This window comes from Bradysia coprophila (genome assembly GCF_014529535.1).
Source record: "Bradysia coprophila strain Holo2 chromosome X unlocalized genomic scaffold, BU_Bcop_v1 contig_130, whole genome shotgun sequence".
Taxonomy (NCBI): Eukaryota; Metazoa; Arthropoda; class Insecta; order Diptera; family Sciaridae; genus Bradysia; species Bradysia coprophila.
The window spans coordinates 139,075-156,318 of NW_023503296.1; positions in this window are offsets into that span (position 1 = coordinate 139,075).

Sequence of the window (17,244 nt, forward strand, 5' to 3'; positions counted from 1 at the left end):
AGCCAAATGGACTTTGGTTTGTTTTTGTTTTTTATTGCCGGTAAAAATATTTTAAATTATCTTCAGAGGTTGCCCGATTGGCCATCAGGTAGCCAGTGTGTCTCTGCGTGAACCTGAACCATTTTTCAAAAATTCGATTCGTCCTCGTCCTGGAGCCAGACAAAATTATATTCGAGCTTTCCAACATTCTGTTTCTGTCAGAGCATCCTTTTCCACAGAGTTTTTTCATAGTACAAACTCTGAAGAAAGTTCTGTCGAATGCTCATAATTTTCCATGTATTGTAAGTATCGGAAGGTGGTAACTATCGAGTAATGGTGTACAAGGTAGAGAAGTAGTTACACTTATGAATAGCTCCTCAGAAGTATTAAGAGCAATGAATGCAAATGCTTCGCTGAAATTTTAGCCTACATTGGTTTGTTTCTTTTTGTACACAAAATGTCTATTCTGTACACAGAAACCATGATTTTGTACACAAAATAGTACATTTTGTTACGAGTGATGAAAAGTTGAATTTTTCAGAACTAGTCGTAAGCTTGTCCTAACAAGACGGAGCCGAGGACAAGCACATCACGAGTCACAAACGACGTTTTTTGCGCTTGAAAACTGAAATGAGACGAAACCACAACAACAATAAATTTTCGGCCGGAGAGAGTTGACACAAAATAAGAAAAATTTCTTGTGCTATCACAACGATTTTCTTGTGTTGCACACAACTTTGAAGATGCATGAGGTGAATATAAAACGTATTTGTGGTGAAAATTAAATTTGCCTCCATCAGAGCATTGGAAATTACGGGAATTGTCACGACAAATACATTTTATATTCTTGAATTTTCCTGTGATATCACAAAGTTTTTTCTTTGTGCTATAGCACAACTTACAATACTTGTTATACATCTGGTCAAACTGGTCCAAAGAAACTTATTTATTATTCTAATCTTGCACGTTTATGGTCGTAATTGCGGTTTGACATTTTCCAAATATGATTCTGGTAAAAAGATACCATCGAAAATATAGAAGTGTTAAAAGAGCAGAAAAATAGAGTGAAAAAAAATCATTCAACTGCACTCAATATGTCAAAATTTGTATGTAAAAGTCCAGTTAAGTGGAAACAAATCAGTTAAATTAACTGAGTTAGATGGTTAGACTCTTTTTGACATTCCCTTAAAACACTCTGTAGGACGAAACGCCTTTGTTCTCGAGAAATCACAATTCGTGAGAAGTGGTAATTCTTCAGGAAATTGTTGTGTTACTATGGAAACCGTTTCTAGGCGTAAACACACATCACGCCATTCACCGTTTATTACAAACATTTTTCTGATCGAAATGGACGTAAAAAAATTGTAATTAAACGGAAAATTGTGTGCAATCACACCTCTTCATTATTTTTCGACTAAAAAGATTGTTAACCATAATTTGACGGTTATTTTACTCTGTGATACGTGAGACCATCTTTTTATAACGATAAATATCCTCCGCTCAGTTATATTCTGGGCACTTATTTGATCTTATTTACAATGATCTTATGCGTCTCATACACAAGCCATTGTAACATTGAAAAAAATATCTCCTTTATTTCGTCAAGGGTCTACATTGTTTTTCGAGTATAAAAACTTTATAGGTTCAAGTTTATTCTGCCGAGCACAAATAGCCGACCAATATAAATAACGTCAATGTCGTTGAATTTTCGAAAAATAAGAGACGAGGAGAAGAAGAAAAAAAATGAGTGTGTGCCAAACAGTCACAGCGAATTGAAAATTCCATTTAAATTTGATGGCCTTTAAATCAGTGTAAAATAAGCATTCACTTACTCGAAAAACAGATAAAAAAGACAACGAGGAGGACGTTATTGTGTGAAATTTTCTTATTTTTTTTTCACTTCTACTTCACATCAAAATTCGTTTGCCATCATTATACCTAAATACCATCATCAATTTTTCAATTAACCTTTTTACAGATGATATTTACCGCATAGATGTCCGTCTAACAAGCCAGATAGTTTTTTAAACAAAGTGGACCACCCACTCATAACTATTATTCCCATATTTTTATGTATAGTTCTCAAACAGTTGCGGATTTTTTTCTTCTTCTTCATTCTTTTCTCTCATCTTATCGTATTTCTGTGTTTTATTTAACTTTTTTTTTTCTTTCTTTATTTATGTTATGTTTTCTCTGTCGGTCCTTTTTAGTCTTCGATCTTGAATATATATTTTTTTTAATGATGTTGTGTGAGAATATCGGCTTTTTAATGGTATTTCAGTGCGATATGCGTCCCTTTGTAAACTTTTATTGTCTTGTTCGTTCATATTTTCAAAAAAAAAGAAAAGAAAAAAGTTTGAGTGTGTCATTCATTGAATTTATTACATCATGCGGTTTTGTTCTTGTCGTAGTGTTTATTGTTACACTAAACTTCGAAATTCATGAATGAAAAAGTAAACGTTTTAAGTGCGTTCTCCTCTGATCAGAGAAAAGCCGGCCAAAATAGTATAATTCACCCATTGTAGTCACAGTTTTTTTTATTTTACATTAAATCGACCTGGTAACAAACCCACTCTTTCATGCTAAAGTTATTCGAAAAATTGCACAGCCGGCGCTAAAAATATTTTCTTCCAAACATGTTTCATCCGTTTTGATTTTCCCCTTTTTTGTTATAAAAAAGGACGAAAGTTAACTGGATATTTTAGTAGACGTGAGTAAAAAATCACAGAATAAATCATTGATATATCTCTAAAATTAAACTTTGCTCAATAGTGAGGGTGATAACGGCCAAATAATTACAGAATTACAGAATGTCTTCCCAAAATGTTTTAATTAGCAGATAAATCTTTCTGTAAGATGTGCTACAACTTTACTTATGTTGTAACTTTTCGGCCGTCGTCACTCATACTACAAGTATTTGCACATTCTTCTTTCTGCATTGAAATAGTACATTTCTTACCTAGGATTAAAAGTCTTTTTTAGCGTGTGAGAAGTTTCCAGACAGAGCCGAAGGCGAGGTATGAAAAATCCTTTACATAAGGGGGCATTCTGAATGTCACATTCATAAATTACGTTCGCTGTACTGGGGAATGGGGTCTGACAAAAGCATATGATTTATATATTTTTGAAACTTGGCGGAAATTATTTGACGTTCCAAACGACATTGACAATGATCTATAAAGTAAGAAATCTGATCTCGTTTTATTCGTTCGTCAAGCGAGTCGCCATCGGTCAGAGGTGGGCTTTGATTTTTTATTTTCACAAATTAACATGCATTGGTACATTATACCCCCTCAAAACCAGGGCTTCCACATACATAACAACCACATACTAAGACAGCTAACCATAATCTACTGCAATCAACAAAATAAACGACGAACTCTGTTAGAGCTTTTTTTCTGTTTATTTCAAACGCAGTACAAATTGTGAAGATACTTTTAATTCATTTTCGAGTATGTTTGGTCTTCAAAATAGTCTAAAATATATAATTTTCATTATTTCCCTTGTGTACCCATCATACGTCAATGCGTGCAATTAGTAATATAAGCTTTAAAGCTCGTTTAAAGTTAAATCAAAATAAGTGTCTATTGTGTCATTCGTTCCAATCAACCAATCTAATTTCACCGCATAAATGGCACACCTTTGCGTATCAGCAATATTTTGGTATCAACATGCGCCATCTGACACTACTACACTGAAGTTTAAATTGTAAAAGCAATAATTTTTCTTGTATTTGTTTTGGAAGCTTTGAGTGTGGTGTGGAACGAGCACAGCTGTTGATTTATGAAGTTCGTAAAGATTTTTAAATCGCAGTCGCTACAACTGGTTGCATGAAAAAATGCAACAATTTGTTGAGAAAAATTTATTACGTGTTAACAATGCAAACAAGAGAGTCGCAAAGACTAGAGACGTGATTTTATGAAATTATGCAAAAGTTTATTTTTGCTGTAAGTATTTTAACCGACCGGTTTCGAATGCTTTATATGCACACTTCCTTGGAGCTTTGAAATCTTAAATTGTTTAGAGTGCTTGTAGTCCACATTTATTTTTTACTTGGCATCGTGAGGTACAGTATCCGCTACTTCATCGTTGTGAGAAGATTATACGAACCATACATAGTCCAAATCTATATGTCGAAAAAAATGGCTCCGTACGATTTACGTTATAAAAAAAAGGTTCTTTGTATCATCTTATTTGCCATAAAAAGTAGTGGAACAAATGTTTATCCGGAAAATGGAAAATCGTTTTTCCGGATGGAACAGCCATTCATATGAAAAGTCGAATATCTCCGAAAATACAATGTCTTTTTGGAAAATTTTGATTCTGTTCTTGTAAGTATGGCTCATTACCGATATTTCATGGAAGAACTTTTTTTTGAGGACTCGGAATGGAGTCGGTATTAGGGTTTTCCCACAAAGTGTCCCGGAAAATTCATCAACTTTGAGACTAATTTATTTTTCTTAACAGTGATGTCATTCGAAAGCTATGTTCAAGTAGATTTCAGCCGGCCGGCCAGCCTGAGATATGGCCTGGTAAAGTCATGTTTCCTTATGAGGATTTTTAAGTTATTTCTAGATTAATAAAACATATGTAGCTATAATTTGGGATACTAATTCCAGTCAATACTTTCCCTCTCCTTGATTTCGGTTCAAGGATTATGAAAATTTCCATATTTGGTATTTTATTAACGATTTCCCTATGAAAATTTTAATTTACTTTTACGAAAGCTTTTTCGTGTGACATAACTGTTTTATTGGTCCCGTTCCAGTATGCATTTTTTTGTGACTGTTTATCAGGGCCTACTTTTTGGAAACTAATTTCTTGAATTTCTCGAAATTTCTCGAATTTTCTCGAATTTCTTAAAATTTCTCGAATTCGAGAAATTCGAGAAACTTCAAGAAACTCGAGAAATTAATTTCTTGAAATTTCTTGAATTTCTCGAAGTTTCTCGAATTTCTTGAATTTTCTGGAATTTCTTGAAATTTCTCTAATTCGAGAAAATCAAGAAACTTTGAGAAATTCAAGAAATATTTCTCGAAGTTTCTTGAATTTCTTGAATTTTCTGGAATTTCTCGATTTTCTCTAAAAGTTTCTAAAAAGTAGGCCCTGCTGTTTATGGAGTAACCCATCAAAAATAATGTCGATTCCCGACGTTTCTCATGCTTTTGGCCAATTTTCGGCTAACATTTGGACTTTTAAAAAGTTTGAAGTCACCAGGGGTCTAAAAATAAGTGACGTCTTCATGGTCCACTGTCTTCCCAATCTTAGAACTATATAACTGCAGGGAATTCAGACGACTCTTAAGGAAAAAAATTTTGAAGTTGCCAGGGAAAATGGCCTCAAAGTTAATGGATTTTCCGGAACACTTTTTGGAAGAACCCTAATAGCGACTCTATTCCGGCACCTCCAGAAAAAAGTTCTTCCAAGAAATATCGGAAAATGAGCCATACTTACAAGAACAGAAGAAATTTTTCAAAAAGATATTGTAAAGTCGGAGCATTATAATTTGATCGATTCTACTCATTTAATTCATTTTTAAATAATTGTAGTTTTCAAATTAGTCATTTCGAAAACATTACAGTATAAAAGCTTAGACACGTGCATTTGAACGGATTACCTGCAGGTTTACCGCGAGCAAACAGCTCTAATGCGCATGTGTAAGCTTTTATACTGTAATGTTTTCGAAATGATTTCTTCGAAAACTACAATTATTTAAAAATGAATAGAATCGATCAAATTATAATGCTTCCACTTTATTTTTAGAGATATTGACTTTGAAGATTTTTTATATGAATGACTTTTCCGTCCGGAAAAACGATTTTCCATTTTTCGGAAAAAAAATTAAAATTTGTTCCACATCTTTTTATGGCAAACAAGATGAGACAAAGAAAATTTCTTAATAACGTAAATCGCACGGAATTACATATCGACCTGCACAATTACTACACATTGCTCTGAATTGATCTAAGAAAGCAGACTGTAGGTCAGGTCACTATTGACAGATATAAATCTTTTAAGAAAATAATATCAAACAGAGCTGTAAATCCCATAATTAACTTCAGCAATTCAAGTTCAACAATTAAGAGGTTCCGAGCGTACGCTGAAATTGTAGCCTACATTTGTGCGTTTCGAAATTTTTGATCGCTGATATCTTTTTACGAGAGCCCTTTTTGAAAAATGTACGACCACATTTTCGAGTAAAAATATGTCAGCTTTGAATAAAAAATAAAATTGTCTGTGAAAGTTTCATGTGCTTTGAGAAAAGTGTACCTTTAATGCAAATTTGGGGCATCGGTACAGTTTTCTCAAAGCACATGAAACTTTCACAGACAATTTTATTTTTTATTCAAAGCTGACATATTTTTACTCGAAAATGTGGTCGTACATTTTTCAAAAAGGGCTCTCGTAAAAAGATATCAGCGATCAAAAATTTCGAAAGCACATGGAACTTTCACAGACAATTTTATTTTTTATTCAAAGCTGACATATTTTTACTCGAAAATGTGGTCGTACATTTTTCAAAAAGGGCTCTCGTAAAAAGATATCAGCGATCAAAAATTTCGAAACGCACAAATGTAGGCTAAAATTTCAGCGTACGCTCGGAACCTCTTAATACAAATTTAATTATAATAATTTTCAGTTCATTTTACGTCAGTTCGGTCATTCAATATTTCATAGTAGAGGCGCGCAGTCTCCTTACACGTACCAGAAGTCCAACACCAATTGTTGATTCATTGATAAATTTTTTGTGAATGAAAGGACAATATGTGTCCAACTACAACTGGTATATGGCCTGCGACTGGTGTCGCCATTGTACGGGTAATTTTAGTAGTATAGGTGCAAGTAGATATACGTATATGTATAGATGCCCCCGAAAAAATAGCACTTGTCAGACTATATATATCTGGATCCAATCTACCGATTCTGCACATCTTCGAACTTAACCTTGCCTTGCCAAAGGGGCAATTTAATAAAAATCGTCACAATAATTCTTGAATACATTCAAATTTCTATACCTTCGAACTGCGTACTACACAAATCGATGGGATCTGTTCCGCAACTGTCAAAAGCACTCACGTAAAATCCCGAATGAATCAGAATACTCGACCAAATCTAAGGCAATGCCATTATTACCCAGTAAAAATTACCCCTATTTGCGTTCGAACCATCAAAACCATTCATATCGTTAAAAAATCAAAATAGCCCACACATATTCCATTCGCGTGCCATCTCGTGTGAGGTCCGCTAACAACTATTTATAATCATTCAATTAGGTGTTTTCCTCGTTATATGAGCGGCTGTAATATATAATTCAACATTGAATAAAAACTAGTAAACTGCCACAGTGGCTTAACGGGCTCTCCGTAAAAATGTTCTTTCCAGCAAAAGACAAGAAAAAGAAGTGTTGTGCGCCCGCACACATCGACGTTATTTTATTTATTAAGTATACACCATAGCCAGCACATTTAACACACATCCAAACGCCTATAAAGTAAGTAAAATGCTGTCAGCAAACGCGTGCCTGTACTTGTGTGGTCTTTGCTTTTTGGTGGATATTTTCTTGTGGTTTCTGGTGTGTAGAGGTTTTCCATAGTTTCGGTTTTGAATGAGAAATGAATGAAGGAACGAACGAAGAATGAAAAGGAAAAAAAAAATTATAATAAGATGATACAGGCGATGAAAAAGCGGTATGGGAATGGATGGGAAGGGTTTTTATTAAAAAGATATTTTTGTTCGGTTAACACTGAATGAATGTTTGAAATGTAAAGATTATGTTTTGACTCACTAATTTGGTTTCATAAATTTAAAGTGAATTTGAAATTTTTGAATGGGAATATCAGCAGCAATAATGTTTGTTGATCGGATGGAAGACGGAATAGAAACATATTTATATATATGCGTTGAACGCGCTATACTCAATTTTCTCTCCGATTTTGTTTAATAATACGAAATCTCCGATTGTGTTTTGGTTGAGACGAAACCGTCCGATGTATTTAATTACCTCTGCGTTCATCCAAAGTTACGTGAAATTACGGCCAATTACTCGGTTTAACAGAAATCAAACAACCAAACCAAAAACAGAAAAATAGATGTGGGAAGGGAAATTAGGCAATTCGTATGCAACCAATTTTCGTGTCCGAACCAAAAAAAAAATAATCATCGTCCAAATAGATGACACAAACAATGAATTTTTTAACTAATTTGTTTACTATTAAAATCCATTTTATTACACGTTTTTATTGAGTTTAATAACATTTAAACGGTTATAAATGTGTCTGCACGATGGAGGTATAAAAGGTAATACGCTTACACGTATGTAACAATAACCTTCTGGAAACAGCAGGATGATTAAAGTTAAAAGATAGCTGAATTTTAATCGAAGATGTACATCGTACATACAGACATGATATTATAAAAATATATAATAAATACCGTGTTCGAATTCAAGTTTACTTAAGCAGCGGAGGTAGAGAAGAGATATTATGTTTGATATTCGTGTTTGTAAGTAATATCTCGTTTAAGACATGGAAGTATAATATGGTGTATAGGTATTTTTATATACCTATATACGCATCATTTTGAATATATGCATCTCTCTAACGATATGGAGGCATCGGAAACAAAGATATAAAAAGCGAAAATAGACACTAAAAAGCATTTAAAATACAAACCGGTTGCTAAATCAACGAAAAAAAAGAGAAAATTACATAGGTTCTTTGATATTTAGTTTAGATTCTTCTTCCAGCAAAGGTATTTTTGGTCAAGCTAAATGTGGTCGATGTTCATTTTAATGCAGAATTTTGGTTTTATTTTCTGCAAAATTCTTTTGTAGTTAACGTCGTGTGCAATTTACAATTTTAGAATTTTTTCCCATATACAAAACGTTTGCTCATTAACTGGACACGAAAAAATGTGCATTTGCCAACGAAAAGTAAATGGGAAATTTAAACAAAATAAATAAATTGCATAAAAGCTACATAGAATGTGGGTCGTAATTTTTCTTGCTGCATTTGTCTTAATTTGTCAATCAATTTAAATGACAGAAATTCAAACATAAATCAAAGAGTAGGAAATTTTCAGAAGAACAAAGAGAAATAAGGATTGGACTACAGCTCAGTGTATTTTCCATTTCAAACCTCAGGCTAAATTTCCTTTTTTACACAACTCCCACCATATGAATGGTTAATTTCAAACAGCCCTTGGGCCGTCGTAGTACATTGTGCACTGTGTTGCACAAAGTCCTTAGTTTTTCGACCGTAGCGAGTATGGAAAATTAGAACGTCTGCTACAAAAACATTGTATTTTCTGTAACAACGAAATACGATAGAGCGAAGCGAGTGCTGTAATTTTCCTCGAGTTGGAATTTCCTATTTATTCGAGAGGTACATTTTTCATATGGTTTGAATTACCGTTTTTCTCCACGAAACAAAAACATCGATTCGTCATACCATTTTTGAAAACTTAAGCAAACTGACAGTTCAAGCGAGAAACATACGACAAAAAATTGTAAAACTTTTCGGAAGCATTTTCGACTATAATATTACTCACTTTACCACCGGAAAATGAGTAATTACTTCATTGACATAAGCGTTAAAATTAACTTCCTGGGGGCTGACTGAGTAATTGTATTTAGACTTCTGTGATTACAGGCTGCAGCAAAGGACATAATCTACTATTTTCCTTGTGGGTACTTCGACAAAACCATAATTCTAATTTTAAAAAAATCATTAATAAAGTCGGCTGGCTCATCACATAGACACAGAGTTGACAGAAGAGTATGGCGATCAAAAATGTAATTAAATATATAGCTGAATGCATGGAAATCAGATCCCTCCCCCTAAATGGAATGCAAAGTATTCAAAAGACCCCATACCGTGTGTGGAATTAACGTTTTTTTGCCAGATGCGAATTAAATGTTAGAGAATTTTAAAACCGGAAATGCTTTAAATTATGAATTTCGACTTGAAACATCAAACCGATTCTTAATTTACTATAATTTATTATAAAAAAGAAACGAAAAAAGCAAAAGAATTTCGGTTGGGTTATCTATTGTAAGCCACATCAACTTCAAAGACAAATTGAAATAGGGATTTTTTGGAAGACTCTAGATGGACGTTGTACACGTTGTGGTTAAAACTAATTGAGTTGGAAATTAAATCCGAGGTTCCAATTTTTATTTTGACGAGTGGGGATGGCCCGACCCGAAGAGGAATCTCGGACGTAATGTACGTGTAAAGGAACTACTGTTTAAGTACCATTACATTTTTATTCCATTTGTAACAACTGAAAACAAATTGGATTGGAATCAGGGCATATTTTAGGGGAATAAAATTCCCTAATTTTTCCGTCACGTTTTATCTGTTTCTCTAAAATAACAGTAGATCGAAGTGGCTTCGTTGTTTCTATGGCCTTTTTCGTTATTTTTATTTTTTTTTAATTAGCCAAATCGATTACATTCGAATGACATTTAAGACACTTTGTACATTTGTAGCCTGGAGGAACCTTTCCAGATTGTGTAAATGTACGTAATCTTCACATGTAAAAGCCCTGGTAAGAAGACTCTTTTGAGTCGATAAGACGGAAAACTCGACATTTAATTTCAAATATTAAAGGGCAGCACCCAAATTGGTAGGCCAATTTGTATGAGGAGATAAAATGGGAAATTACAATTCTACTAGAGTTGGAATTTCCTATTTCTCTCAGATGTAAACTCTTTTATCCACGAAACGAAAACATGAATCGTAATACTTTTGAAAACATAAATAAAGTGACAGTTCTAATGCGAAAGTATCATTCGACCAATTGTCGTTTAGGAAAAACGTTGGTCCTAACTTATGCCTAAAAACTTTTTAACTCGCCTCTGGCTCTCTTTCGCTAAAAAAAACATTTTAGCATGCGTTGGGAAACTAGTATTTGCTTCCGAAACCAAACACAGTTTTTTTTTTGTTTTCTCAGGCCACTTTCCACTCGTGATACGAGATATCAAATTATTTCATGTGTAAAGTATGGCGTTTTAATTTACGAGCGATGGCCACATTACCTCACAAGTAAAGTCAAATGAATTTACCTCTGTCATAAAGTTAGCCTGTTACAGACGGCAAGCATATGACCAGTATTATTATCTGGTCTAATACTTCCATTGATCAAAGTATTTTTAATCGATTGATTTCAAATCTTGTCAATTCTCGCCTTCGTCTGTAAATCTCTCACACGTTAAAAAAGACTTTTTGTCCTAGGTACCAATATGCTATTCCTGTGTTGTAACATCTTTTTTTTGGCGAGGGTGCAAATATAGGGCAATGAATACTATTTGCACCCGGATGCAAATAGTCACTTCATAAATAGGAACGGTTATTTCAATCTGAATCCTCTTAAACAAACTCATCAAAATCAATTTTCAATTCAATTATTGATTTCTTTGTTGTGCATCCGTAACCGTATAGACTTTTAAATGCCCAAAAAAAATTACATCATCAAAATTCACACATGACATACACAACAGAGAATCGGTTAGGAACTCAAAACTCAAATTTATAATAATATTAAATTGCTCTACATAATCCGGTTGTCATGCTAATATGTTTATATCATGAATATATATACAAACATGTGGCAAGTTCAATGTAGAAAGGAAATACATTTTGGTTTTGTTTATACTCAAAAAATTTGTTTCAATGATGTGATGACCGACAGAAAACATAAAAAAACAAACAAAATATGACAAATTTAATTATGAATACGAAACACACTGTGTAAACAAAATCCGATTGATGAGAAATCATCGAAAGGTTCTATAAATAAAAAAAAGGATTAATGACGTGTAACGATTTTTTGGAAATTAATTTTTCGAATCAATCCATTAACTACGTTCGTGATCTTTTTTTGTCGCCTTCGATTTATAAACACACTAAAAAAAAACCAAATTTATTTGCGATCCATTTATTAACTGAACGGATTTATTAACTCAACGTATCAATCGGTGATTAAATACGATAATTCACCGATTTCAATTATAGGAACGGATTGATGTTTTACTACTCTATGAGTAACATTACATTCGAAACTAAGCTTTTGCTTACACAACTTCGGGCAATAGAGCGTCTCGAAAGTAAGAGCATGAAATCACAACTTCTAGGTCACAAAATAATAACTTTTGCTTTCTGTTGGATTTTTTGTCTTCAACATTCCTTCTGCTCCGTTGCAAATTTAAACCCATACGTACATTAAAATCATTGTGGGAAAATGTAACATTAGTTTTACGGCTAACCTTCTCAACTGAGACAGACCCAGAGTCGGGATGACCCAAAATAGCCCTGTGGTGGCTACATTGTATGGCCAGTCCACGCCTATCGCCTAGTCAGACCATTGCAAAGGTACAACTTATTCAAAGGAAAAACTTCTCCAAAGAATCTGGGATGGTAGTACTGGATGTCAGCTACACATCAGGTGCAACAGCCACAGTGAGAAATGTCCGCCACTGACGCCACTGGCTATACAAAATACATCTGATTTAGAGTAGGAAATTTCTTGTTTCTAATCATGAATGCATTGGAGCCACCAAGGTCCAAAGTTGCAACTCAACCCAATAGCCAATGTTCGTTTCAATAAATTTATATGTCTTTAGAACACGTGGCACAAGTTTGCGTTAAGAACTCGTGCTTTGAAAACCAGGTGACAAAATGTGTAAGAAGGTACGGAATTGGGTGGAATTTTGTGAAAAATTTGAAGTTGCAAATTTTTAGTAATTAAATCTCTGGACCGAGAAACCAATTTTTTATATACATTTTTCGACGTAAATCGTAGATCTGAACAAAAAAAAATTCTACGATTTACGTCGATCTCGACACCCGTTGCAGTTACAAGTTCGAAAACCTATCGGTATTTTTCCCTCCTGATTATAAATCCAGAAAAAATAAATTTCTAGGACGTCTGAATCAGGAGCTAGACCTTTTTTTAAGTTAAATTAGAATTCGACTGGTGTGAGCGAGACGAATATTGTTGTCTCTCTCACACTAATGGAATTCTTATTTAACTTAAAACCGGGGCTATCTCCTGATCCAGACGTGCTATAAATTTATTTTCTCCTGATTTAGATTCAGGAGGGAAGAATATCAGTAAAACAATTTTTTCGTTCATTGCTTATTATTGATATTTCTGGAATTATGGGAAATTTTTAGAATTGGTTGGATTGTTAGTGGATTATTTACAGTCAAAGAAAAGAAAATCCAGTCATATTCTCTGATTTAGGGGTTGTTGTGGTTTTGTGTTTGCAATCAAGACATTTCATTTAACAAACGAGGAACTAGATCAATTCTTTCTGCGAATTGCAAATATTAACAGCAGCAGATCACAAATCAGAACATAGGACGAAGTTCATTTTTCAGCTGAAACTTTGGGAGTCTTTGTTGTAAAAGACGTTGTAGGCACGGATTACAACACCCTCGAAATTAAATTTCCAACTTTTTTCTCTCGTAAACAAATAACTGTTTCTGCTAGTGTTAAATGAAATGTTTGGAATTGTTTGTACTATTGTACGGTTGTTTGTAGTATTTCGCAATGTTTTTGAAATCGAATTCAATTTTAGCAACGGGCTGGAATTAAATTGGGAATTCATTGGAGAATTTGGGAATTGAATTTGTGGTACACAGTTTTGAGAGTGGTTTTCCCCTCGTATGCAACACCCACCCGATACGTAATGCCCAGCAACTTTTTCTTTTCTTTTTATTATAGCTTTATCTCAAGTATTTCTTTTTTTGTGAACAACTTGTTGCATCTTTTCACCTACGAGATTAGTTGTTTTCTCAATAGTCTCCAGAACAAGCAGACATTCTGTAGAGTAAATATCAAAGACTCGCAGTTATTGTTATCCACGATTTATAATCTTTATGCATTTATTATAAACTTGAATGAAGAATATTATTGCCTAACAGTACTATCTGATTCGAAATCGCCTGTCTAATGATAATATTTATACATTTATACATACACAAATGTGTAGAGCTTTTCATATTTCACGCTCAATTAATTAGAATCAACACTTTGCTGCATACATAAACGTGTGCATGCAAAAGTTGATTTGACTAATTAATTGCTGCTCGGTGACCATATAATAAGAAGGCAGGCAAAGTTTAAAAGATATTTATCATTGTACATTAATTTATATACAAAATACTCTCACATTAATATTGTTACCTGTATTATATAAATCTATAATAACATGCGACTTTCAATTGCATACACTACACACGGCAAAAATGTTATTTTAGTTTCAATAATTTTTTATTTTTTTCGTTTTTGTTTTATTTATTCAATTTTCAAGATGCTTTACCCATGTTTAGTAATACTTTTCTCAATTTGTTTATGGATTCCGAATCAATAAATTACCTACAGCGGTAAATTATATGAGCTGTGCGATGTTTTGCTACGGCTGAATTCACCAGCTGGGTCACGAACACACACACTCTTTGCGGTAAAGTTAACAATATCAAAACACAACCTAAACAGTATATTTTTGCACTCATTGTTGTGTGCTATGTAATGCACATCGACAAATAGATAACGTCAACGTACAAAGACATGCTTAGCTTTGGATCTAGGATCTAGGGGTTCTGACTCTCGGGGAAATGGTGTCACATCTTTACGAGAAACCATCATAGAAGAGCAGTCTCTAAAAACTGGGTAAAAGTTTTCACACAATTTTGTAGTCGTTACCCCTCATTGTGGATTAACTAAATCTGTACCAAAGAGTGTGTCTTTGTAGACCAGTTGGCAAATCCAACAAAAAAAACTGCGCATCTCAAAAATGAGAGGACTGTAGGCTGTGATGGAAAATAGCTTCAGAAAATTGTATAATCTTTGGTATTAAATCGCGCGTTTTTAGAGAATTTATGTCGTTTTTCTTTTTGTTTATGTGACACATAATTGCTCAACTATTAGGATATAATTTGCAAAATTCTAAAATGTCAGTACGATAGTTCGAGAAAAGCCCCATTAGAGTGGATGTTTATCTCACTGCAAATTTTATAGTTCACTCTTTCTTTAATGTTTGATATTTATTTATCGCTGTTAGCAGAAGGAACATGAATTCAACAAGTAATCCTCATAATGGAAATATCGAATCACTTAGGTTTAGTACTAAAGGGCGAAATGTTTTCTGTTTTAGGAGCTGTTTAGCTTTAGTAATGGTTCAACACAAAATTTGTTTAACAAATGAAAATCTAGATTTTTTGTTTTAGTATTTCAATCTTGTTGCGAGCGCGTGACCAATCAAATTCATAAATTAAAAATCTAGATTTTCATTTGTTCAATGAAATTCTTGTGGAATCAATTATGAATCATAATAACTCACAATTTCGGAATTTTTCCTTATCACTGCATGTGGAAATGCCCAGACAACAATTCGGCCAGAGTTAAACCACTAGTTGAAATTCTCTAAATTAATCGCTAGAAAGTACATAGATCAAATGAAGTAATAGATCCGATAGTAAAACTACTGCTATGCTTGCCGTTTGTGAAAGATTGGGACCCACTCACCCTTCATACAGTGTGAAACTCAAATAAATCCTATGTTTTTATTAGTGACCCGCATCCTAAAGGATCACTTTGATATCGTTGGAGATGACTTGACGCTCTAAAAAAAAAACGCGTCTTCATACTACTAAAGTCTGATGCGTCGCAGTTTCAGAGTTTGCCCAACATATCTATGTCCGATATGGTTAATTAATTTTTCAATGAATCCCTTTTGCATTACTTTATCCAAATGACTGAGGCTTCGACTTTTACAGATAGATTTAGATAGGGTGAGTGTAAACAACTTTCAACTAGGACTCAAGTTTTCCGGATCGTCGAAAAAGAGTTAAGTGATGGTGGTGGTACCACATTACCATAACAAAACACCAACTATGAAAGGAATATTTAAAATCAAAAACCTTTCGAAATATACGAGAAGAAGTTAGCGAGAGCTCTAACTGCATGGATACTTAAGTATCACTTCAAATCTCTTATAATCCAAGTCATAGCTCGGCTAAACAAATTATTTTTTTATAAATATATTTTAACGTTACAAATGGTATTAAATTTAACAGGTATGTCCTTTTTGAAAAACCTATTAAAGTAGAATACAATTCGTGTTTGCCTTTCCAAGTCGCTTTCATTTACATGTCATTCTTTTCAGTGAACATTCGTGTATACATAAAAAAATATCCTAAACCTATTTGCACCGTGTCGGCATATTTTTACCATTGCAAAAAGAACAAACAAGGATGTTTGTTTTTGTTATACTCTAAGACCACAAGGTTTGGTATATTTTTTTCCTTTTTTTTTGATTTTTTGTGTTATTAAAAAAATATGTTTTATGTTTGGTGTCCTGTCCACCTTTTACGGTTAATTAAAATCACTTTTCTGCTCAGCGTTTTTATGTTCTGTGTCAAAATATTTATTTATTTTTAAATTGTAAAGAATTTTTGGGAAAAATTATTATTGAAAAAGGCAATCGCTACGTACATTGAACATAAACATCAGTTTCTTTTTCATCTTACAAGTAACGCTTAATTTTGCTCTAATTGGATACATCCTTTGCAGTACATTATATTATATGAATGAAATGGTGAAACGCATATCTTTTTCACTTTAATTCAAGACGAAAAGAAGAAAAAAACAGGACTTTGTTTGTCATTTCCATGAATTGTTGTTTGAGTGTCATCGCACGACAAAGCTTTGTATTAACCGTTTGCATGAGGCGTTGGTTTGCTAATTTTGTAGTTTTTCTATCGAGCTCTACAATACTTTTCTGAGAAAAACTATTTGTGTTTCATAGTTGTTACATTTTGTGTCCTTGTTTTCCACGATTTTCATAGTCACAAATGAAAACGGTTGAAGCTTTAAACTTTTTAAATTTATTTTTTTCAGTTGATTTCTACTGCACAATGAATCTTTTACTCATAGCTGGACACGCTTTTTTAACCTTCCTAATCTATTACTTCATTTGGTAAGCATTTTAAAGAGATTGATTTTCAATCTCTTTGTGCGTTTCTTTGAACATTTATTTCTGAAATCATTATCGATAACAGATACAAACGTAACATGCGGTACACGTCTATACGAGGCACCCCAAGGCACGTGGTCATGAATGTGGCGAAAGTATTAATGAGTAGAGTTTATTACATTAAGTCACCGATCGTTTAACAAAGAAAACAGATCAAACAAATATTGTCAAAAGACAAATTCCCGACCAAAACAACTGAAAATTTGATACATCAAGTCTGG